Here is a 24,620-nt window from a genome sequence, read left to right on the forward strand (position 1 = left end):
GACGGACATTACTCAAATCATCATTGCATGCAGTAATGACATTGACAGGTATAGACATTTTTTCATTACAGACAGGTTGTACAGTAAACTCAGGTACAGTTACAGCATCATCACAACAGACAGTCTGTACATCAAACTCAGGTGCCTTTGAAGCAGGCACTATTGAACCTGGTACTCTTGAACTGGGCACATTCAACCCGCCTCCCCCTGGTGCTCCCCCAAGTGTATAAAGTACCTGGTGGTGGGTGGAGAGTCCGTCTCCTCCCGTGAGCGACAAGGCGGTCGTGGCAGGTTCATAGTAGGACACAAGCTTGCCCAAATCAGTCCCCAGCAACACAGGGACTGGGAGATCCTTCGTAACCCCAACAACCCTTTCGTGGATCCCTAATCCCCAATCCAGCTTCACTGTCGCGTGGGCTATGTGAAAATGGGTGCCCTCTACTCCAGTAAGGGCAAGGGATCGGCTGGAGCTGATGCTCTCCTTTGGCACAAGATGTGAGTGAACTAACGTGATGTCAGCTCCGGTGTCTCGAAATCCGGTGACAACTTTGCCGTTCACTCTAACAAGTTGCTGCTGGTCGGTTCGGTCGCGGATTTCCTTTCTGCGGGCAAACAGGACAAAATCTGATGATCCAGGCTGTGGTTCGCTGGCGGGCTGCCTCTGCTGTGGGTGAGGTGCAGGTGATGCAGATGATCCAGGTGCTGGTGGTGTCTGTCTCCGCTCCGGACAGTCGAATTTCATGTGTCCGGGCTGGCGGCAGTAGTGACAGGTGACCTCTCCAGGCGCTGCAGGCCTGGGTGCAGCAGCTGCGCTGGGTGGTCTCTGTGGCGGACGGCTCACAGGGGCAGGAGGGTCTGCCGAGGTATTGGGCTGACCTCCTCTCCAGCTGGATGGGACAGTTCTGCGGGTATCAGCCACCCGGGTAGTTGCAAAAGTCTCAGCAAGGTCTGCAGCGACAGTTGCTGAAGCCGGCCTGCGTTCTAGCACAAACTGGCGTACATCAGCAGGGCAAATGTTCAGAAATTGTTCCAGGACTATCAAGTCCTCCAGGACATCATAAGACCCTTTGGTGAGGCCTAGTGTCCACTGGCGGAGTGTGGTGAGCAAGCTGCTGGCCACATCTCGGTACGAATCAGAAGGCTTTTTCTGCCAGGCCCTGAACTTTTTCCGATAGGCTTCTGGCGTCAGCTGGTACTTAGTAATGATAGCGTCTTTTATAGCAGCATAATCATTATCCTTCTCCGCAGGCAATTCTGCGAAGGCATCAAGTGCTTTGTAGCGCAGCAAAGGTGTCAGATGTCTGGCCCACTGGTCTTGGGACAGACGATACTGACGGCATGCTTTTTCAAAAGACCGCAAAAACAAGTCAATGTCTGTGTCTTTCTCAATATTAGCAAATTTAAATTTTGCACTTACGGGTGGTGCAGCTCCTTCAGCAGGGAGGCTGGGCGGTGAACTCCGGCTGGCCTGTTGCACTTTTGCCATGTTTAGCTCATGCTGTCGTTGGCGTTCCCGCTCAGCGGCATCCCTCTCCGCGTGGCGTTCTGCAGCAGCAGCCTTGCGTTCTGCAGATTGGCGTTCCCGCTCCTCGCGGGCTTCCATGTACTGCATGTACTTGTCCAGGTCAGTCTCCATCAGCTTTTGTAATGCCTGCTGCATTACCGGGTCAGCACCCCGGGACAGTCCAGTACTGGCCAGTTCCGGGCGAGTATTTTCAGAAACTTTGGGGTTGGGGTCCACACTGACATTCTCCTGCGTAACTGTTGATGCAGGGCCCTCAGGATGCACAACCTCTGTACGGTCAGGAGTCTCAGTCTCTGGTTCCCCTTGCCTTGAGTCAGATGGGTCAGCGTCTACCTCAGCAGACACATCCAGCTCCTGCAGTTGCTGGGTATCCCATTGAAACAATTCCGTTACCAGGTCCCCTTGTTTCTTGCGGCCGACATCAATGCCTCTCTCTTGGCAAAGATTTTGCAGGTCCGCCAGGCACATTTTCTTGTAGTTCCCGGACATTTCCACGCCAAATAAAATAAAACTTTTGGGGAGGGGTACTGGCTACACAGTCTCTCTGTATATATAAAAAAATATATTGCCTTCCAGCTACACCAATGAATTAGTTCGTTTCTTGATAGCGCTAGCGCTATCGTAGATGCTTTCAGCACAACACAGGTCCCAACCGCTGCCTAACACTGTCACAGGAGCCCTAGTGGCTGACCGCCCTTAGCCTTCTAAACGGTGCCAGCGCACAGATCGTGCGAACTCTGGTCGCAGTCAATGCGCAGGAACCGTTAAGAATTAGCCGCAGACAACTCAGAAGGGAGCCTGTGAGACACGGGTGATTACAACTTCACCCACTGGTTCAGAGTAAACTGCCACCACCGCGGTTACCATGGGACCGTGGAGCCCATTAACTGACTAATCCTGCGAATAAAACGGTTAAACACACGATATTCTGTCTAGCCAACAACAAACAAACAGTAGCGTATCTTCAGAGACCCGGGATCAGTTCTGTGTGTGCTGATAAGCAGGGTAGCAGACAGTGAATGACTTGAAGGAAGTCTTTTATTCACAGCAATATAAATAATTAATATATACAGACAATTATTAAAATCAACAATTATTAAAACAGTAATAGCCAGTATAAAAAATAAAAGAAGGGAGAAAAATACTTAGTTCCTGGAAAGATGTCCTTTTTGTGGGAAAACAGAGTTCTGGGTTTTCAATTTGAGTTCAGAGTTCAGACCAGGTGGATGCCAGCATATCCTCAAGCTGGCATCTGATGAGCTCAAGATGTTTCAGTGTGGAGGACACTGAGTTTGGGTCCTCTGCCATTCTTATGCCCCTGCTTCAGTAGGAGGGAGTGAGGGCGGGGAGCCATACACCCCCTTAGAAGATGAGATGAGCCCTCCCCTTATCCTGGGGGCTAGAAATCATATCTACCCATATATGGGCTCTATCTCACCGAACCGTACAGGTCAGGGCAGATTTATTAACATTTTCAGGTCTGTCTCGATTTACCCAGCGCCCTGATACCAGACATGAGGGGTGGGACCCCTGTGGTATCATCAGGCACTTTCAAACTGCCTAACTGGCAGTCCTTACCTCAGAATGTTCTGAAACTTCCTCAGAACCAGCACCGGGGCTCATGCTACACTTCCCCCACGTTTGGCGAAGCTGCCATCTCAGGAACCCCAGAAATATGACAGATCTGGGAAGTTATGGATTTGCTATGAGACTCAGGTTATTCCCAGGCAAAGGCTCTTTGAAGTTTGGAGCAGCCAGCGAGGTGTCGCCTCCCCTGCTGGGAATGAGCCAGTGGGTCTGGCTTTTAGCCCAACTAGATTGCTTCTGCCATGGTGCTTGTCACCTTATACCTGATGGATGGGCCATCAGCACAGCTTGAAGCCAGGGACTCTCTGGGGCAGATTAGGCTCAGGCTCATTAGCATATCAAAAGAGCCATCCAGCCTTTAGGATGGTGCTCTCTTTGCTAAGAAAAGGACTTCAGCTGTCCCTACACACTCAACCCAGATTGTACCGATTTGAAGCGCAATCGATGCAGGGAATCGAGTGCGATTGTTTTTTCTTCACGGGCGGTTCCAGGACGCGCCTGCGGCCCCGCAACCGTCCGTGACACAATCTATCTATCACTATCTCAGGTCACCAAGGGCATCTCTAGGGTGGAGATCATCACCATGACGAGTGCTTCTGCATAACAGGCCGATGCTACAATCATACAACTGCTAATTACCTGATCTTCCAGCACTCCTCAGTGCACTATTATGTGACACTACAGTGATTAGAGTGCTATAAGCCATCTAACAGCACACAATTCATAATGAGTCCAGGCTATTCATGTAGGATCACTTATGATTTCCTGGTATCTCTGGCATGGAGATGCCTTATTGTACTCCTGAAGTGAGAGGGATATGGAGGCTGCCATATTTATTTCCTTTTGAACAATACCAGTTGCCCAGAATTCCTGCTGATCTCTTTGGCTGCAGTAGTGGCTGAACCAAACGCCTGAAAAATAGCAGTTAATCCCATCACACTTCAGTCAGAGCACCTGATCTGTATGCTTGTTCAGGGTCTATGGCTGAAAGTATTAGAGGCAGAGGATCAGCAGGGTAGCTAGGAAATTGGAAAGTGTACCTAAGAGGACGTAATGATCAGTATTGTATTACTTAACTGACGCTTCCTCCAGCCTCATGTGCTTGGTGGGCCTGCCTTCTCCTGTAATTGGGTCTCAGTTGTGCCAGTCAGGCCTCCATCATGCTCCCGTCGCTGGGAGCGTTCTGCACCTGCAGCCTCCATATACATCTCAGTTCAGTTGTGCTTTATGCTTCGTTGTTTGAAACGCCACCCCCAGCAATGGTGAACATGTGATATTACTGTATATTCTGGCGTATAAGACTACTTTTTAACCCTTGAAAACCTTCTGAAAAGCCGGGGGTTGTCTTATAAGCTGGGTACCATTGATGCCGGGTGATACGCGATGCTGATACGTGACGGCCATACCCTACATGCTAAAGATTAATTACTGGGTGTTGGAGATTCGGTGGTCACCGCATTTGCTGGGGGGGGGAGCTCACCGCTCACGCTGCAAGGTCTGGGACGCTCAGGGTATGGAAGAAAAAGATTGCGTTGTGCTCATAAATCACATGCCTCTTCCATCCTTCTGGCCCGCCCTATCCTGTTACCGCCTCTCAGATCTCTGCTGAGGACTGTAGTGAAGCGGCGCAGGTGCACATGTGTGAGATCTGAGAGGCAGAGGAGGAGGTAAATGGGATACAAGGGAGGGCCAGAAGGGTGAAAGAGGCATGTTTTATGGGCATCTATTCATCCATTCCGCTCTGATAAACAGGTAGACAAGGAGAGCTGACCAATCCGCTTAGGGAGAGGGAGAGTTGACCAATCCAACCAGTCAATCCCCTGTATACTGTTGTATACTAGGTACCACATACAGTACAGCACCAGTATCTGTTCATACACAGCACCAGTACATGATTTTTTAAATTTTTATTTGGTGTGCTTTGGAAGAGGGGTAGTCTTATATGGCGAGTATTTCCCAAACTCTTTATTTTAACTAGAAAAGTTGGGGGGTCGTCTTATATGATCAGTCATCTTTTACGCCTTAAAGGGACACTTAAGTCAAATTAAAAAAAATGAGTTTTACTCACCTGGTGCTTCCAATAGCCCCCTGCAGCTGTCCAATGCCCTCGCTGTCTCCCTCCGATCCTCCTGGCCCCGCCCGCAGCCACTTCCTGTTTCGGTGACAGGAGCTGGGGACGCGAGTGATTCTTCGCGTTCCCCACCACAATAGTGCCCTCTATGCTGCTATAGCATATATCATATACCATATAGCAGCATAAAGGGTGCTAATGTGTCTGGGAACGCAAAGAATCACTCGCGTTCCCAGCCTGTCGGCTCTTGTCGCCGAAACCGGAAGTAGCCGCCGGCAGGGCCAGGTGGATCGGAGGGAGACGGCGAGGGCACCGGACAGCTGCAGGGGGCTATTGGAAGCCCTAGGTGAGTAAAACTCGTTTTTTTTTTTTGTTTGACTTAAGTGTCCCTTTAAGGTGATGTCATTATCTTAAGGGGCCTCAGGGTCTAGTCTGAGAATGTGTGTGGAACCTACTAACCCCTCTCCACACACACACACACACGCACGCACGCACGCATGCACGCACGCACACACACACACACACACACACACACCCCTTCTCCCCCTCCCACTCAACTTTTTTCTCCCCATCTGAGTTCCTCTATGTGAGTTTTATTACAGAACAGGCTTAGTCATCAGCTATTGTGGTTGTCTTGTAAAACCAGCTACACCAACACCCATAAAAATGGATGTTCCGTTCAGCCCAAGCCCTCTCCGCTGTCCTCCTAACCGGAGTGGTAAGGTTAATGCGCTGTGGTGTGATGGTGACTGCACCTTCCAACACTCATTACAGCCAGTGAGACTAAGAAGCCCTAAAGCAGACCTGAACTCAGAACTTCCTCTCTGCTCTAAAAGATATGCAACGGCATGATAACCTTTAAAGAAAAACTTTCTTTGTTACAGCTTATAGAGCTCCTACAGAGATTCTGCAGTGTGGTTACTACCTGGTATCCTGGGAGCACAGAAAGGGTTAACCTCCTGAGTTTACATATTAGCTCAGAACTCTTCAGACTCCAGCTGAAATTACACTGGCTCATTACCTGCAGATAAGGGAGAATTACACAGGCTGTTCTTTATAAACACACACAGGGTGGATTTCTCTGTGTTTTCCCGGTTTCCTGTGCAAGAGTTCAGGTCTGCTTTAAAGGGAAGGTTCAGGGTGGCTCTTAAAAAAATAAAAATGCCCATCCACTTACCTGGGGCTTCCTCCAGCCGTGGGCAGCCAGGACGTGCCCTCGGCGCCGCTCCGCAGGCTCCCGGTCCCCTCCGGTGGCCGACCCGACCTGGCTAGGCCGGCTGCCAGATTGGGCTCTTCTGCTTTTCAAAATGCGCCTCACGGGGGCGCGCTGACGTCATCGGACGTCCTCCGGGCTGTACTGCGCAGGCGCAGAACTACTGCGCCTGCGCAGTACAGCCCGGAGGACGTCCGATGACGTCAGCGCGCCCCCGTGAGGCGCATTTTGAAACGCAGAAGAGCCCAACCTGGCAGCCGGCCTAGCCAGGTCGGGTCGGCCACCGGAGGGGACCGGGAGCCTGCGGAGCGGCGCCGAGGGCACGTCCTGGCTGCCCACGGCTGGAGGAAGCCCCAGGTAAGTGGATGGGCATTTTTATTTTTTTAAGAGCCACCCTGAACCTTCCCTTTAAAGTAAGATTCCAAAAACAGGACAGTGCTGTTTCCCATATGGCTAGGCTGAAATCCAACAACATACATCCCAAGAAGAATTAAGATGCTTTCAACTGCATGCCTTTTCTGTTGTTTTCTTTGTGAGCACAAGTTGCATTTTCAGGTCAAATGAGGTGAGGATGAGATCCCCAGACAGTGACACTATACCGTGCGCTTACTCCGGCCAAAAACAAAGCCTATTGACACTTATTACGGCTATGAGAATTGTTCATGTTTCTGGCTGAAGATGTGGATTGTTTTTAAAACTCACTCGAATTGAACACATTTCAGAATATTCTCACTTTTCCAAACAACTTTTTCTGTCTCTTAAAGTGTAACTGTCGGGCATAAAATCAAAAATCAATTCTTTGTTTTTATCTGGTAAGCAAGTAATAAGGATGATAACCAGGCAATCCAAAAGTTAAAATCTCTATTACTTTTCTTGTTTATAAATGCTCATTCCCCAGTTTGCCTGACTCTTATTTGGTACACACAAAATTTGGTACACAAAAAGGAAGTTGCAGGGCATGCTGGGTTGTCCTTTTTTGCTTCTGTACATTGGTTAAGTCTGAGGGGAAATAAAGAAGCAAAAAAAGACAACCCAGCATGCCCTGCAACTTCCTTTGTGTGGCAACGTACCAAATAAGAGTCAGGTAAACTGGGGAATGATCATTTATAAACAAGAAAAGTAATAGAGATTTTAACTTTTGGATTGCCGGGTTATCATCCTTATTACTTGTTTATCAGATAATAATAAAGAATTGATTTTTTATTTGATGCCCGACAGTTACACTGTAAAGTAAACCAGTAACTTAAAAAAAAAAAAAAAGTTGCATACTTACGTCATGGGGGGCTCTAGATCCTCTGTGACCCCCTCAGCTTCCATATGGGACCCTCATCTTCGTGGCCACGCTCCCCTCTGTGTATTGGGGCCCCAAGACTGCACCAGTGGGTTTGCACCTGCACAGAAACAGGAGACGCTCGTGCAAGGAGAAAAAAGCCATACATCAGTGGCTCCGCATGCCGTACTATGCGCCTGTGCAGTGCGGCCATGCTGGTATGGAGGGGAGAGCAGCCGCATGCATCCTTAAACCTGAATGCCAAATATTGTTAGCGTATACATGTCAAACTCCAGCCTGCAGAGCCATCAAATTCAGCCCTCTAGTGGTTTCCCCACTTTGCATTATGTTTGGCCTACTCCATACCAAGAGGGACGCTATATTGGGGGGGGGGGGGGGGTAAACCCCTAGATTACCAGGGAAGCCATATGGAGGAGGGAAGATGAAAGCACTAGACACAAGGGAACTGTAAACTGTAGGGAGGGGGTGCATTAGACAGCAGAGAGCTGTATAGGGAAAGGAGTGAGGACTGCTAAACACCATGGAAATGTATAGGGGAGGGAGGGGGGCTGCTAGACACCAGAAACTGTATAGAGAAAGGAAGAGGGCCACTAGACATCAGGGAAATGTATAGGGGAGGGAGAAGAACCACTAGACACCATGGAACTGTATAGAGGAAGGAGGAGGGCCACTAAACACCAGGGAACTGTATAGAGGAAGGAGGAGGGCCACTAAACACCAGGGAACTGTATAGAAGAGGGAGGGCCACTAGACACTAGGGAACTGTATAGAGGAAGAAGGAGGGTCACTGGGGTACTGTATAGGGGAGGGTGGAGGCATTAGACACCAGGGATTTGTATAGGGCAGGGAAGGGGGCCACTAGACACCAGGGAACTGTATAGGGGAGGGTGGAGGCATTAGACACCAGGGATTTGTATAGAGCAGGGAAGGGGGCCACTTGACACCAGGGAACTGTATAGGGGAGGGTGGAGGCATTAGACACCGGGGAACTGTACAGGGGAGCGAGTGGGGTCCATTAAACACCAGGCAAGGTGGAGGAAGGTGGCCACAACACATTGGCCCGTGACTTGACCCCAGTGTGTATTTTGGCCCTGTTTGCATTTGAGTTTGGCTCCCCTGGTTTAGAGGGTCCCAGCGCAGCACAGAAGGGCTGTGGGGAGACCGGGGTAGCCTCTGGACTATCGAGAGGATTCTCCCTACTGAGGTAAGTATTTAACGTTATTTAAAGTTTACAGTTAAGGTCAGTACACACGCTAGAGCACGCATGGGCAAACTTGGCCCTCCAGCTGTTAAGGGACTACAAGTCCCACAATGCATTGCAGGAGTCTGACAGCCACAGTCATGACTCATAAAGGCAAATGCATTGTAGGACTTGTAGTTCCGTAACAACTGGAAGGCCGAGTTTGCCCATGCCTGCGCTAGAGTGTTCTCTGCCAGGGCAGACAGTTGGGGCCATCTCTGCAGAGAATCTAGTGTGAGTACAGCCTCCCTTATGTCTTGCTGAACGATCCAGAGTGCTGAGTGCTTTAGTTGAGTGCATTGTTTTCTTTTTCACTGCAACTGCTGGAAGCCACTCAGTCATGCGCTGTAATGTCATCCCTCTCTCCTCCTCCAAGGCAGACAGCAGCACACATAACAGTCTGTAGTTCAGGGCTAGGTACATTTCATGCAGAGTGAGGGACACAAGCCAGATCGCCTTCTGTTGTCACATGCAGCTTTAGCGACATTTGGTAATGGCTGGGTGGAGTCTTGGCCTGCGTTTGCTCCAATCCCCGGCGCCCGCACCCTTCAGATAGTAAGTGCGCATATGAATATTCCGTGCAAATTTGCATTAAAGTGCACCAAACACCATTCTCAATAGCTCATTTAATATGTATGCCAATAATGTGGCTCTTAATAAAAAAAAATCAATTTGACCTCTTCTTTTTAAATGTAAAAGTTTAACAAAGGCCCTTTTTTCCTACTTCCTAGGCCTTCCTGCCGGCAGACATTTCAGGCAGATAAGCACTGCTAATACTAATGATTTTATTGCACACATTAGCAGAGCACACAGAAAGCTTTTGATCAGCAGTGGGGGGTAGATGTAGGGGAGCACTGTGCTTCAAAGGGTTTACAGAAGCCACAGATGCTCTCTTCACACCTTCCCCTGGATAAATAATGGGCAGCTACAAGAGCAGGCAGACATTGCAGCTCCTAGAGCTATTACAAATCAAGAAAAGAGAAGTGTTGCTTGGCTCCCTTTAAAGAGAACCCGAGGTGGGTTTGAAGAATATTATAAGCATACAGAGGCTGGATCTGCCTATACAGCCCAGGCTCTGTTGCTATCCCAAACCCCCCTAAGGTCCCCCTGCACTCTGCAATCCCTCATAAATCACAGCCACGCTGCTGACAAACAGCTTGTCAGAGCTGGCTGTGTTTATCTCTATAGTGTCAGTCTGCTGCTCTCCCCGCCTCCTGCAGAACTCTAGTCCCGCCTGCATCCCTTCCCTCCCTGCTGATTGGAGGGAAGGGACGGGGGCAGGGACCGGAGCTATGCAGGAGGCGGGGGAGCAGCTGAGACTGACACTACAGATGTAAACACAGCCTCACAGCAAGGCTGTGATTTATGAGGGATTGCAGCAGGGGCGTCTCTAGCCATCTTGTCACTCCAGGCGAGAAATCCTGTGGAAACCCCCCCCCCCCCCCGTGATTGCCCCCAGTCCCATACCCCGCACCCCTCATGGTGAACACCACTCCTGTGGTGAACCCCACCCCCAAGACCCCCGAAAATCATAATGCAGCAGCGTTTCACCAGAAAACAGTTCACCAGAAAATAGTTGTTATGCAGCAGAGCGTTTCACCATAAAATATACTTATTGCGGCATGCACTCACACACACCACACACAGTACACACACACACACTATACACACACACACACACAGTACACACACACACACTATACACACACACACACACACACAGTACACACACTGCACACAACATACACACTATACAAAGTACACACACACACACACACACACACACACACACTAGACATGCACAGCACAGTACACACACTATACACACACACACACACACACACACACACACACACACACACACTGTACACACACACACACACACACACACACACACACACACACACACACTGCACACACACACACACTGCACACAACATACACACACACACAGTACACACACTGCACACACACACACACACACACACACACACACACACACACACACACACACACACACACACACTGCACACAACATACACACACACACACACACAGTACACACACTGCACACAACATACACACTATACACAGTACACACACACACACACACACACACTAGACATGCACAGCACAGTACACACACTATACACACACACACACAGTACACACACTGCACACAACATACACACACACACACACAGTACACACACTGCACACAACATACACACTATACACAGTACACACACACACACACACACTTTAGACACGCACAGCACAGTACACACACACACACACACACAGTACACACACTGCACACAACATACACACACACACACAGTACACACACTGCACACAACACACACACACACACACACACACACACACACACACACACACACACACACACAGAGCACACTGTACACAGCACACAGTAGACATACACTATACACATATATACACATACAGAGATAGGAGGAGTGGAGTGAGACTGAGAATAGCCTGAGATGGAGCAGTTTATCTGTATTGCAGTCCCACATTACACAGAGACTAGTTGCTGGTAATAGGACTGCTGTCCCTGCCAATCTCTTACACAAGTCAGCAAGCAGCCCTCCTGGAGTCTAGGGACTGTCAAAACTTTTCAACCTGTTTAAGACCTTATCTGCACATGCAGTCATTATAACAATGGAGAGAGACCAGACAGATTTTTTCCCACTGACCCTCCAGACGAGTTCTACATCATGCTGTGTATATTTACCAGCTAGCCTGCCCTCTAATTGCACTTTTATCAGCTAGCCTAGTATTTTACATTGCCTTACATCAACAAACCTGAATACAGCAGACACAGGACCAACCCTAAATCATTGAATGAAAGGCGGCCTAGGGGGAAGTCAATGCCTGGCTGCTACACAGTCTCTACATCCACGCAGTTAGCAGTAGCAGAGAGAGAGGGACTGAATTCTCAGGAGTTGGACTCAGGAGCTGATGATGCTGTACTCCTCGGATCCCTGACTAGGATGAGTGCCTTCTCTCACTGACTCATTCATTACTGTGGTTCTTTGAATCATTGAGCTGAAGTCCAGTCAGCCCCGCTGCTGCTGTGTAAACTGACACCTGAGTCAGCTGAGAGGCATTTCTTCTCTCACTACTCAGTGCAGAAGCGCCCTTGCCTCTTCCTGTCGCCTTAGGCGAAAATTTATAGCTGCCTAATGGCTCGGACGCCTGTGGATTGCAGAGTGCAGGGGGACCTTAGGGGGGTTTGGGATAGCAACAGAGGCTGGGCTGTATAGGCAGATCCAGCCTCTGTATGCAGATAATATTCTTCAAACCCACCTCGGGTTCTCTTTAAAGGTTGACAGTTGCAGCCTTGATAAGTCAAAACAGAGAGAGGAAAGGGAACAGCTACATTTTATGCTGAAGATTAACTCCATGTGCCTTATACAGTGAAAAGGAGGCGGTAGAAAAATCTGGGAAACTGTCCACACTTTAAAAACGTTAAATCTATCATTACCGATTTTCTTCTGGTTAAACGCAAACTCTACCCCAGAACGGTGAAATAATAATCTCTGTACAGAATATTCATTGCCTGTTGTATGCCATTATGTGTCTACAGACTCCATGAGAGTTTTCCAATAATGTTAATTAAAGACGTTCAGACTGTTAGGGAACTGCAGAGACACTAATATGCCTGTCTGTGCAAACATTACATCGCTAATTGTAGACAACTGTAATCTGATCCTAATAACAGTCTACAAAATCTGAATATTCCAACGTAAACCAATCATGTTCGGAAGGACACCATTTGCCAAGATGTTTTTGTTTTACATAACTGTGGTGTATTATAGTGTCCAATCACTATTACAATATACACCAGGGAATTGTATAGAGGAAGGAGGAGGGCCACTAGGCACCAGGGAACCATATAGAGGAAGGAGGAGGGCCACTAGACAACAGGGAACTGCGTAGGGGAGGAAGGAGGTGTTTGACACCAGGGAACTGTATAGGGGAGGGAGAAGGGCCACTAGACACCAGGGAACTGTATAAAGTAAGAAAAAAAAGCCACTAGACACCAAGGAACTGTATAGGAGAGGGAGGAGGGCCACTAGACACCAGGGAACTGTATAGGGGAGGGAGGAGGGCCATCAGACACCAGGGAACTGTATAGGGGAGGGAGGAGGGCCACTAGACACCAGGGAACTGTATAGAGTAAGAAAAAAAAGCCACTAGACACCAAGGAACTGTATAGGAGAGGGAGGAGGGCCACTAGACACCAGGGAACTGTATAGGGGAGGGAGGAGGGCCATCAGACACCAGGGTACTGTATAGAGTAAGGAGAAAAGCCACTAGACACAAAGGAACTGTATAGGGAAGGGTGGAGGCATTAGACACCAGAATGTATAGGGGAATGTAAAGGGAACTGTATAGGGTAGGGAAGAGGGCCACTAGCACCAGGGAACTGTACAGGAAAGCGAGTGGGGGCCATTAAACACCAGGCAAGGGACTGCTCTGTTGTCCCGTCCCCCCCGCATCGCAACAGAGCACGTCGTCAGCTACATGTACAGGCCAGCCAGCACTGTCGTCCTAGGAGATCTGGGTGACATAAAATCAATAGGTGTGTACGCACATTTAAATGTTATATACAAATAAAAAGTTCTGTCATGGAGTATGGGAGTAGAAAACATTTGTGTCAGGATTTAGACTTACAAATAAACATTTGGATTAAACGGCAGCTTTTTCTGTTTGGCTGGAGATTTGAAAAGTTATATTTAGAATTCCAAACAACTCTGCCTTTATACGCAATAGAAAACTTGAAACCATGACTTTGTGCGTGCTGACACTCCCAACAAGCAGGTTCCTTATAGCGCCTTCCGTGCAGAGGAGGCTCAGAACTTCTCTGTGGTGAGATTTATTTTATGATCACTTCTTTAAATATTGGAGCGTGAGGGTCAGCTGACGTTAGTTCACAGCAAACAGCCAGGCAGGGGGACTCCTGAGGAGTTTGTGCGATAAACATCCTTTTTTTTTACTGCTTTCTGCTCTCTAAACAAAATTAACAAACACTCAGATCTTTTATTGACATCCTACTAAACATCCAGTTGTGAAGGAAGAATAGAGTAAATATATCACTACTGAGCAGCAACCAAAGCCAAACCCTCAGGCCAACTTCATACTACTAATATTTGTGGAGCGGAGGAACAATGTACAGATGTGGGAATATAGACTGGACAATACAGTTCATTAGGTTTAAAGCAAACCTGATCAAAGTTCAAATTAAATCAACCAGAGAAAAATACTTTGATACTCAACTAAGAAGGAAGGCTCGAATCCTATAGAGCAGGGGTGTCAAGCTCAAATACAAAAGTGGGCTGAAATTGTACACCAGTGACCTAGTCGCAGGCCAATCTTGATGTCTATTGGGCACCATCCTCCCTTATAAAGTTCACAGGTGGCCCCCTCCCTTCTCTATAAATTTCCCTGGTGTTTAGTGCTTTCCCCCTCCCTCCCCTATTTGGCTTCCCAGGTGATCTAGGGCTTCACCTCCAATATAGCTTCCCTAGTGGTCTATAGTGGGCCAAACATAATACAAAGTGGGGAAATCACTTGAGGGCCAAATTTAATGGCTCTGAGGGCCAGATTTGAGACATGTATGATATAGAACCTTCCTGGTCCTCTCTCCATTTCCTCTTTTCATTGCTGTCCCCCTTTCAAATTTAGTCTGGGCTCCTCGGAAGCACTTGTGTCCGTGAGTGCTTACAAAGATGGGCGGATCCATACAGCACATATGCAGTAGCACACTCGGGGACATGATTACTTCTGACGCTGCCTGAAGACTAATTCAACCTTCTGGTCCAACAATTTCACCGGGGAGAGGAAGGGGGAGCAATCAGCATTTGGTCAAGGACACAGAGAGAGCAGAGAGATCCAGGAAGGATTTGTGGCATCCAGAGTCCTCCCTCTTCTTAGGCAAGTATCTAAGTCTGTTTAAACAATTGTGCCCGTCTAATTAACGTTAGTACATTATATCAGCCTCTATTCTCCTTAATTCCAGCCTCTTTTCTCCTGAGGCTGTACCGGAAGCGCCCTTAGCTGTAAACCAGCACATTTGGACTCCCATTTTCATGTTTGTTTTAGGATTTGGGGTGGTCAGTTAAGGTGTCCTTTAAACCCCTAGTTCGCCCTCCGAGATTTTTCATTCTTAGTGAATGTGAATAGAATAGTAGGTTATTAATGTAGCAGTTCCACAGAAATTCCAATTGGAAGCGTCAGTCACATGACCTGGAGATCCGTGCACACATTATACAGATGCAAGCAAAGTGGGAGTTTACATGAAAAAAAGGGTGCCAGGAATTTTGGTCACCCAGAAATAGCTGATATATTCTACTCTTGCAGTGATAAAGACAATAATATTATTGATACCAATATTTTACTACAGACAAACTTAACCCTATACTCTCCTACTACCGATGACTAACCCTAATCATCCCCACCCAAACCTAACCTTAACTGGCCCCTCCACGGCTAACCACCCCTCCAGCAACACGTAAACTTACCGTACCCCCTCACCCCCCCGCCTACCCTTAAACCCCTACACGCATGCCTAACTGTTCACAGTACACAGGAATATAGTGTGGGGACATCTAGTGGACAAAAAGTAAAAATACACTTAAGATACACTTGAATATAAAAATATATAATTCTTATTCTCCCTCCTTCCTGTAATACAGGTTTGTAGGGTTTTACTTTAAAGTTCCATTCAGTTTATAACAGGACTTTATAGAGAACCACCGAAGAGTGAGGAACAAGTGCTCAACTATCTCACAAGATCTGTGGTTCCTCAGACTCATAATTACCAATCGTGGCTGCACATGATTAGACCTTCATTCCTCGTGTTGTAAAACCTCTTGCTAGGGACAGGTGCCAAAATGACTTAGTTAAAGCCAGAGCACTAACAGTGGGCTTCCAAGTCCTGTTGTGTCTGCAGACCGCCGCAGCATTCTTCATGACACAACTAAGCTATGATGGGATGGATACTAGGAGCCAGCGAACACAGTCTATAAAATCTGAAGCCATACTTCATCCACAGAACATTCAATTGTAGCAAAGAGCTCTGCGTCTGAAAACAAATAAGTCAAACTATTTTCTCCATACTTTCCAGATTAAGTTGTCAGAACAGAGGCAGGTGACGGAGCACCGTGGATTCGCACAGTACAGTTATGTATCATATTTAGATTTTTAACATGCAAAAAAGTGTTTCTCATCAGTTAGTGGTGGTTACCACACTCTGGCCATCATCAAAATCACCATTATCTTCCCAAAACTCAAGTCAGTATCACCCCCTTCCCCCACAATCACCATATATTGACCCAAAGGGGTGTGGAGAAGAGGACCATGATGCTTCCCGAATGCACACTTGGCAAAGCGAAGCTTGCATGCGTACCTCCACTTGTGCAGCGACAGCGGGGCAGCGGCGGAGAACAGAGGTGACAGCGTGGGACAGTCGGCTGCAAGTGGCTGGAGAAAGCCCCCGCTGAGTAAAGCAGATTTTAAAAAAAAATGCCTGATGATTCCTTTAAGTTTTACATTGTTGAATGAATCTGCAGGAGGGGAATGATCACTATTATTCCTCATTTATCGATATCTCAATGGTGCGACTGCAATTCAGGTCTGCTTGAAAAGTAAAGTCCTAGCTGGATAGCAAACTTTAGGTTTTGCTTTAATGACAAAACATCTCTCCATAAAAATTCCCATCTCTGCTCTGCCACGCATATTACTAATGCCAATAACAGTGACTCACCCTCCCACTGCATTCTCCAGAACTTCGATGAAAAATCCATCAGGAAGAAGGAGACCACCTCAAAATGGCCCCAACACGCGGGTGACTCAGGTGACAGATATAGAAGTGGGTGGGTGACTCACCCTGCTTGCATTAAAAGGGATTACCATGGACTGCATAACTTCTCAATCTGTTTTACATAACCACATACAAGCCGCTGGTGGCCAGCTGGAGGAGAACTAAAGCCCTCCTGAGGGTGCTTCAACAGTCTGCAAGGCCATAAATCTTCAGTCCACTTTTTGAAGATGAATAATTCTAAACTTCCACCACAATGATGAGCTCTGGATAGTAGAAAAAGTTTCCATCCTTGATGGTTACCTGTAAACTCCAAGTCTTTGTGAATGAGAGAGACCAGGAGACCAGTGGTGCAGTATCATTAGACAAAAGGATTTAAGCACAGGTGTATAAGTATTATACTCACAGGGGTGGGTTGCAAAACTTGCAACTACCGTCCGAGCCTGCGGGAATATAACCGTCCCCACTCGGTGTCCCAGGTCTGTTAGTGTAGATGCTGGTTGGTCGCTCTCCTGAATTAGTTGTGAGAACTAAAAGTCCTTGTGACTGAAAAACCTCTATGGTGTATGGACTGTACTAAAAAACACTGGTGGAGGTGCCCTTGATGATGTGATACTACTAGATGTTGTATATAGGAGATGCATAATTTCTTACCTTCTTGGAAGGACAAACCATTATTTACCCCTTCAGGACCGGGATAGCCAGGCATTGTTGGCCCCATTACTCACCTCCCCAGCTCCAGCAAAGAGTAGTTCTCCACGCCTCCTCTCTCCCCGCCATCCAGCCTTGCACTGCCGCTAAGTTCCAGGTCCCGGCTCCCGACACTAGAGGCAGTGCAAGGCTGGATGCTGGGCAGAGTGGAGGGGGAGCGACGTCTGGAGAGGTGAGTGGGTCTTCTTCCTTCCTACTGCTGCCACCTCCGCTTAGTGATCACTATGTTCGGTGGCGATCGTAGTGATCACATGATCAGGAGCCAATCGCCATGGCTCCTGATCAGTGAGGGGAGATGTCAGCTGTTATATGACAGCTGAAACTACCCTCACGGGGGCGTGCAATCGCGTTGGGACTTCAAGAACGTTACAGTTACGTCCTGTCTGCAGCAGACAGAGAACATAACTGTAACATCCTTGGTCGCAAAGGGGTTAATGGCAAAATTAATGTTTTTTTCATGCATGGTAGACAACACGTTTCACGGGTCTTGGTCCGCTTCCTCGGGTCAATACAAGTGCCTGTAGAACTTTTGGTCACAAATGTGAGCCCCTAAAAATCTTTAACAAATGTAAGTGTTCACATTCATGGCTAAAAGTTCTACAGGTATTACATAATGGTTTGTCCTTTTGAGAAGGTAAGACATTACTCTTCTCATATATACAACATCTAGTAGAATCGTATCATCAAGGGCGCCTCCACTAGTGTTTTTGTATTATAATGATGAGTTCTGACAGTCCAGGAATCTGAAGGTTCTCTGGTTTGCGTTGAAGATTGTGCAATGCATAGTGTTATAGTGACATTTGTTGCTAATAAAGTCTGAAAACTTTTCCAAAATAAATATCAGCAGATCAGCTGATCGCTGCTTGTGCAAACCTAGCAGTGTGCTGGCTGATCTCTAAAATTGAGGGTGCATTGGGTCCAGATTTCATTGTTTGAAAATTGACGCTGTAGTCTCATCTGCAGAACCGATTCAACCCCCAACGCGGCCCTGGGCAAAGCTAACCTGGGTCCCTCCAGCAAATTCAGCCCCAAGGGCCCCCGAGCCAGCAAGTTGTCATTACAATAACATAACATGCGCTGGTTTACAAGACTCAAGCAGCAGGATGAAGATGGGATGCAGCACCAACAGATCAGCAGGATAGGTGAAATAAAATGCTGCTATCATGCAAGGGCCGCGATAGCAGATATCATGCACTCAGCAATTAGGGGAAGTAGAGGCTCTGGCTGTGTGTGTGTGGGGGGGGGGGCAGCGGTGCACTCCTGGGAGTACAAAAATTAAGGGGAGGTTGGGGGCCTGACAGCGTGGTGGGGGTGGGTGGGTGGGTGGGGGGGCTGGCGGCACACCCCGGGGTGCACAGAAAAGTTAAGGGGGAGGTTGGGGGCCCAGAAGTGCTCAGGGCCTGGGGCAATTTCCACTCTGCCTTATGTGTATGCTCATGTAGGCAAAACAGTCTGGCATCCCAGTGCACCAATGACGGCAAACTTGGAAAATACTGAGGCCTTTAAACAGGGCTCCTGACGATTCCAAAGAGGCGTTCAAAATATATTACAGGTTCACCATCACCAGTCCAAAGTTTGTGTTGCAAGAAGGCTCCCCACCAGGTTATCAAAATGCTCAACTACGCCAATCATTCCAACGCATCTGGATCATACCTCCACCTAAGAATCATTTTTGTTCCCCCATTTACCGTAGTCATCCTATACTTACATCACTTGAGTTCATTAGGATATACAATCAGTGGGACCTGAGGACAACTTTCCTGTACAAAATCGTGTTATAAGCAAGTTTCTAAGACATAGATTGTACAATGTTCATACAGCAAGTACTTAGGAACAGGGTTAGACCTTGGACTATTCTCTGTGCACTGGGGTGTAGAGAGTTATGTGACATACAGAGAAATCACCACTGTTTGGTTGCTATCACTCTCATTGGCTGGACAGTAGATAAAGTGACCCAGGAGTAGCTTTAAAAAAATAGAGCCTTCCCAGTCTTCTCACTGAGTACTTGTTCAATCGCTGTCCCCCTGGTAATGTTATTGGACCTGCAAGTCGGATACACCTTTGGCCCTTCTTAAGTCTCTGGTGGTCAAATTTCCCGTTATAGCCGCTAATCACAGCTATTAACATGGGCATCTACTGAATGGCAGCGCCAAGACTTTCCTCGACGTCCAAATTTAACATCTTGACAGGCTAGGTAGAGCACCCACTCATGTAGTGAATGGATTTGGAGGTTTTGGAGATGCACTGATTGTTGCAGTTGGCATATCCTAGGTAAGGAGTTGAGATAATCAATGCGATGCAAATTTTTCTCACTTGCATCACGTGCAAATGTAATGCAAAATGTGGGCCAATTGACTTCCTGTCAGTTTGCACGGACCCTTTTCCAAGTTGCACACAATTTTACTACTTTCATAAATATTGCATGGAAGATGGAGTAATTAAACAACTGAAGAGAACTGAGGAACCTCCCAGCCACAACGTTTCAGAGTCCTGCTGAGGTCACACAACAGCAAGGTATTTGGGAATTTATTTATTTTTTACCTCAGATGGGTTATTGAACTTAGGTAAGGTAGAGAGTGTAGAATATTGCTACAAAATTGTGGCATTCCATCTATTCACTTCAACATGTGCAAACAGAGTTACAGAAATGATACTCCACAAGAACACTACAGATGTTCATTAATGGTACAATCGAACGGAACAGGTGCTGCATAATCGATCAGATCGGGTGCTGTTGATAGTGCCCATTAATGATGTACATCTTTCTATCGATCTTTCCATCATTCCAATTTTTGGAACGATTCTTTTACTCTGATCTGATTACTTATTATTTTCCCCTACGTTGGTGGGCTCAATCAATCGTTTGGGAAATTCTATTGTTAATGGGCACCGGCTTAATTCACATCGCAGCGGAACTCGTAAATGTACAGCGAACAGATTCTATCTCATCCTATTTGATTCATAGGATCTATTCACGCTGTCGATCAGAACGCAATCAAAACTAAATGAAAACGCAAAGTCCCGACCTCTTATTCCGAATGTGGGACAACAATCAGAGCGAACACTACGCACTGCATCGAACAGTACAACGCAGGTGGTTGAACCATTTCGAAATTAGGTTTCTTCTGAAACTGAATCAAGATCGAGGGAACAAAGTGGGAGTATTGTTCACTACCCCTCCAATTGATTTTTGTTTGTTTAGAGAGTGATAACTTACCATGCTGAGTCCTTATCAACCCTATCATTACTATCCCTCAGAGAAGCTCACCATCTAGGGCCAATCTTGTGTCTGTGTGTAAGCCAGGCGGGGGACATTTAAAGCGATTCTAAAGGTAACAGATACTTACCTATGGAGAGGGAAGGCTCTGGGTACTATAGAACCTTCCTGTTCCTCTCACGGTCCCCTTGCTTCAACAGCATCCACCACCATTCAAACAGCTCCGTACTGCACATGCGTAAGAGTACACGCTCACGCAGGCGCAGTATGGAGCCATCCATCTTCGGGAGCACTTGGGCTTCTGAAGACTTCTGAAGCCTCCCGCAATGGCACAGACTGCTAACAGGGGTGACAGTGCTGGAACAAGGGGACCAGGAGAGGAACGTGAAGATCTATAGGACCAAGAGCCTTCCTTCTCCATATAAGAAACAAGAATAAGTAAACCAGGAAGCTACCCCAAGCAACAGCGCGTGGTTCAGAACTACGCAGTTCTCAATAACTCTGCAACGCTCGGAGGAACATAGGGGTGGCACAGGCTCGGGTAAAAAGGGAACCCCGACAACAACGAGCACAGCCAGGACATTCCTAAATAAGTAATCTAGCTAGCCCACCATGGACTTTATTCAACAGATTTTACCCCGGTTCAGGCTTCAGTGGTACTTTAATAACCCAGCAGTACATTTTTAAGATGTGAGGTAACCAGAGTCTTAGGAACCTGCAACTGCATCAGGCGGTGTTTTGGCTGAACCACAAAAGCAGCACTCAGAACAAGGGTGCTAACCAGTCACCAGCACTCAGGACAAGGGTGCTAACCAGTCACCAAGCTCTGGAGGGGGATAAAATGGTATGGAAATAAAGACTGTCTATTGAAAATCAGTTGGGGAGTAGTGAACTTTACTACCACTTTGTCCCCTAAATCTTGATACAGTTTCAGAAGAAGGTGCTAACTACTATGCCACCATGCTGTTATAGTGGCAAAGCCAAGGTACTATCTGCACAGAGTTTGTATATTCTCCCCGTGTCTGAGTGGGTTTCCTCCGAGCACTCCGTTTTCTCCCGCATTCCAAAACATACAGATACTGTAAGTTAATTGGCTTCCCTCTAAAATTGGCCCTTTACTACACTACACAATACATACACAGACATTTGACTATGGCAGGGATTAGACTGTGAGCCCCTCTGAGGGACAGCTACGTGACAAGACTGTATACTCTGTACAGCGCTGCGGAAGATGCCAGTGCTATATAAATAATAATAATATAACCAATTTATAGAGTCCCCATTCTCATCCATATCTTTTAAAGGCTATGGATGTTATAAGTAGAATTGACAGCCCATATCAGAGAACTACACGCATAAGGTTCTATAGGTTTCAAACTGTGGCACCAACTAAAGACAGTCAGCTAATATCAGAAAGAATCAGACCTCCACCAGTATATTTAAAGCAATATCGATCCGATCACTCGCTCAGAGTCTGAAGTGAGAAATGCATGGTACATGTTGTACAAGACTTAAAACTCCATAGACTTACCTCAGACCACAGAAGAGGCACACAAAGGACTGTAACCCCCTGGAAAGCAGCTATAGGAAGTTATTGCAGTTGTTTTGGATCTCTGCACAGCAGTTTGAAGGGAACAGTAATCCTCTTTCAGTTTCACAGTCTGTCCTGCCTGGCTGCTGTCAGCTCTGTGTCTGCAGCTCAGGGGGCAGAGATAGTATAGAAGGGGGGGCTGGCCATGGAACTTGTCACGTGACTAGGAGTGGGTAGGTGAGGGTCCTGCAGGAGGAAATGGGTGGGGTCCCGCACTCTTTTGGGGGCAGTGCAAGGGGTGCAGGCTAACTCCAACAATATGTGCAGAGAGGCTATTTTTAATGCTGCTGGAAGGGAAGAGAAAAAAAAAACTTTCCCCAAACTTTTCCACTTCGCTCTGAAGGAATTTGTTCGGCTGTTTGCAGTAACGAGCTCCTCTTCTCACTGCTTGGACTGAGTTCAGGCTCGGCACGAGGCTCCCTGGAGTTTGGGGGGGGGGGGGGGGGGTTGTTAAGGGGGGGTTAAACTCCCACATTCCCGTTTTTGGATGCCTTTCAGGCTAGTGTGATTCCACTTTTTGTTTTTAGGAGGAAATACAAGACAATAGGCAAGCGGAAAAAGTTTGGAAATATATGTTTGCATTGTTTATAGACATCTGGTTTCAACTTAGTGGTAATGAATGATTTTGTTTGGAAATAGAGCAAATTAAATTAAAGCACTGTGTAGACTTGCAATGTCCATAATGGGAGATATGCGGTCAGTGTAGCCAGGCAAAAACCCAATTGCCTACCATAAAAATTGTTTGCGATAAATCCTGCAATTGGTATTCACAGATGATCCTACAAATCCTGTTATCTGCTGTTTCACCTTGATTGCTACTGTATTTAAATTCTTCCTGATTGGAACAATTTAGAGGAACTAAAACAGGGAAAAAGGGCGCAGGAGCTGTTGCAGAAAAAATGGTGCCGTCATAGGTGCCTATTATAAAAGCCGCGATTTAGGGCAAAGGAAGGAAATTTGGGTACACTGCGGTGCACGCTCCCGGCGCCGAAATTTACCTTCTTTGCCACAAATTGCAACTTATAATGGCCGCGATATACAGCGCCCTCTATGCAATGCCACAAATTTCTGCAAGCCTTCGGCTCCTGCGATACAGTTGGGCGCTGAAATGTACTTTCACTACCACTGATCTCTGGGCGCATATCGCGGCTTTGCAGTGGGGGTTAAGGTTTAGGAGGGGGTAGGTTTAGGCACCCTGGGGGGGAGGGGGGGGTCAATGTCTTAGGGTTAGGCACCACTGGGGAGGTGGGGTCTTAAAGTTAGGCACTGGGGGGGAAAGTCTTAGGGTTAGGCACCACCAGGGGGGTTAGGCATTGGTAGAGGGAGGATTCTGTGTGAGAGTAGGGTTAGATGTAGCCATAGTAAAATATCAGTAAACATTACCGATATTTTACTATAGGAATCTAACAGTACAATATTGCTAATTGTAGCGATATTCTACTGGTGGCAATCCCCTGCATCCTTTTTTTCATGTGTGCAAGGAAACGCGTCTCTTGTTTATCTTTGATTATTTTATCTCCTTTGAGTGCGATTATCTTCTTGGGTGTCTATTTTCACCAGTCCTTAAGGTAGCCATACATCTGGCGATGTATGGGCAGGTTGACCAAGAGATCTTTTGGCTGCTCATACGCCTCAGGCCGATTCCTGATCGATTTCAGCATGACATCTCTCGGGAATCTGCCTCATGATGCTGCTGTCCCCTCAAATCTCTATGTGCTCCCCGTGACCGTGCATTCAGATCTCACCTGGTCTCATATGCTGCCTCCCCATTCACGCCCCCACAAGGCGGCTGCGTATAGCATGTGTGACGTCACACATGCGCCACTTACTATACACGGCAACCATGTGGAGCGCGAATAGGGAGGCAGCATATGAGACCAGGAGCAGAAGGACACTCACAGCAGCTGCAACAGCTGAGATTTGAATTCACAGACCAAGATTTCCCAGCATGCTGGAGTGATACATCGTCATTTAGCATACTTGTCGGACTTTCATCTGATTCGATAAAATTATCAAAATGGATTGTCAATCGAGCCACCAAATCAATAGCCGTAAGGCCACCTTTACAAAATCTAAAGCAGACCTGATAAACATAATGGTAAAAGTGATACCTATGAAGAGCTGCCCAGGACCCTCTTGAAGTTGAGCGCTCCCTACTGTGCTCACTACCGTAACTGTGCCTGTGTAGTAGCATAGGGCCACTCTTGGATTTGTGCAGACGCAGTATGGCCTGGCTCGTGCACAGCCGGGAATGTTGCCATAATAACGTATCCGACAAGCTCTTGGCGGATATGTTTTTGGGATCCATCGGTGGAAACGGTGGTC

At 47.3% G+C, this 24,620-nt stretch overlaps 1 protein-coding gene across 1 annotated transcript in view; it reads right to left on the reverse strand.

Moving 5' to 3' along the window:
* LOC137521716 (tetraspanin-4-like) overlaps positions 1–22,503 on the reverse strand; it is a 181,149-nt gene extending 158,646 nt beyond the window's left edge. The window contains exon 1 of the mRNA XM_068241373.1: positions 22,236–22,503. The gene's annotated coding sequence lies outside the window, so the exon portion shown is untranslated. The remainder of the gene's footprint in view (positions 1–22,235) is intronic.
* Between the last annotated feature and the right edge of the window lie 2,117 nt (positions 22,504–24,620).

Source organism: Hyperolius riggenbachi, chromosome 6 (genome assembly GCF_040937935.1).
Source record: "Hyperolius riggenbachi isolate aHypRig1 chromosome 6, aHypRig1.pri, whole genome shotgun sequence".
NCBI lineage: Eukaryota > Metazoa > Chordata > Amphibia > Anura > Hyperoliidae > Hyperolius > Hyperolius riggenbachi.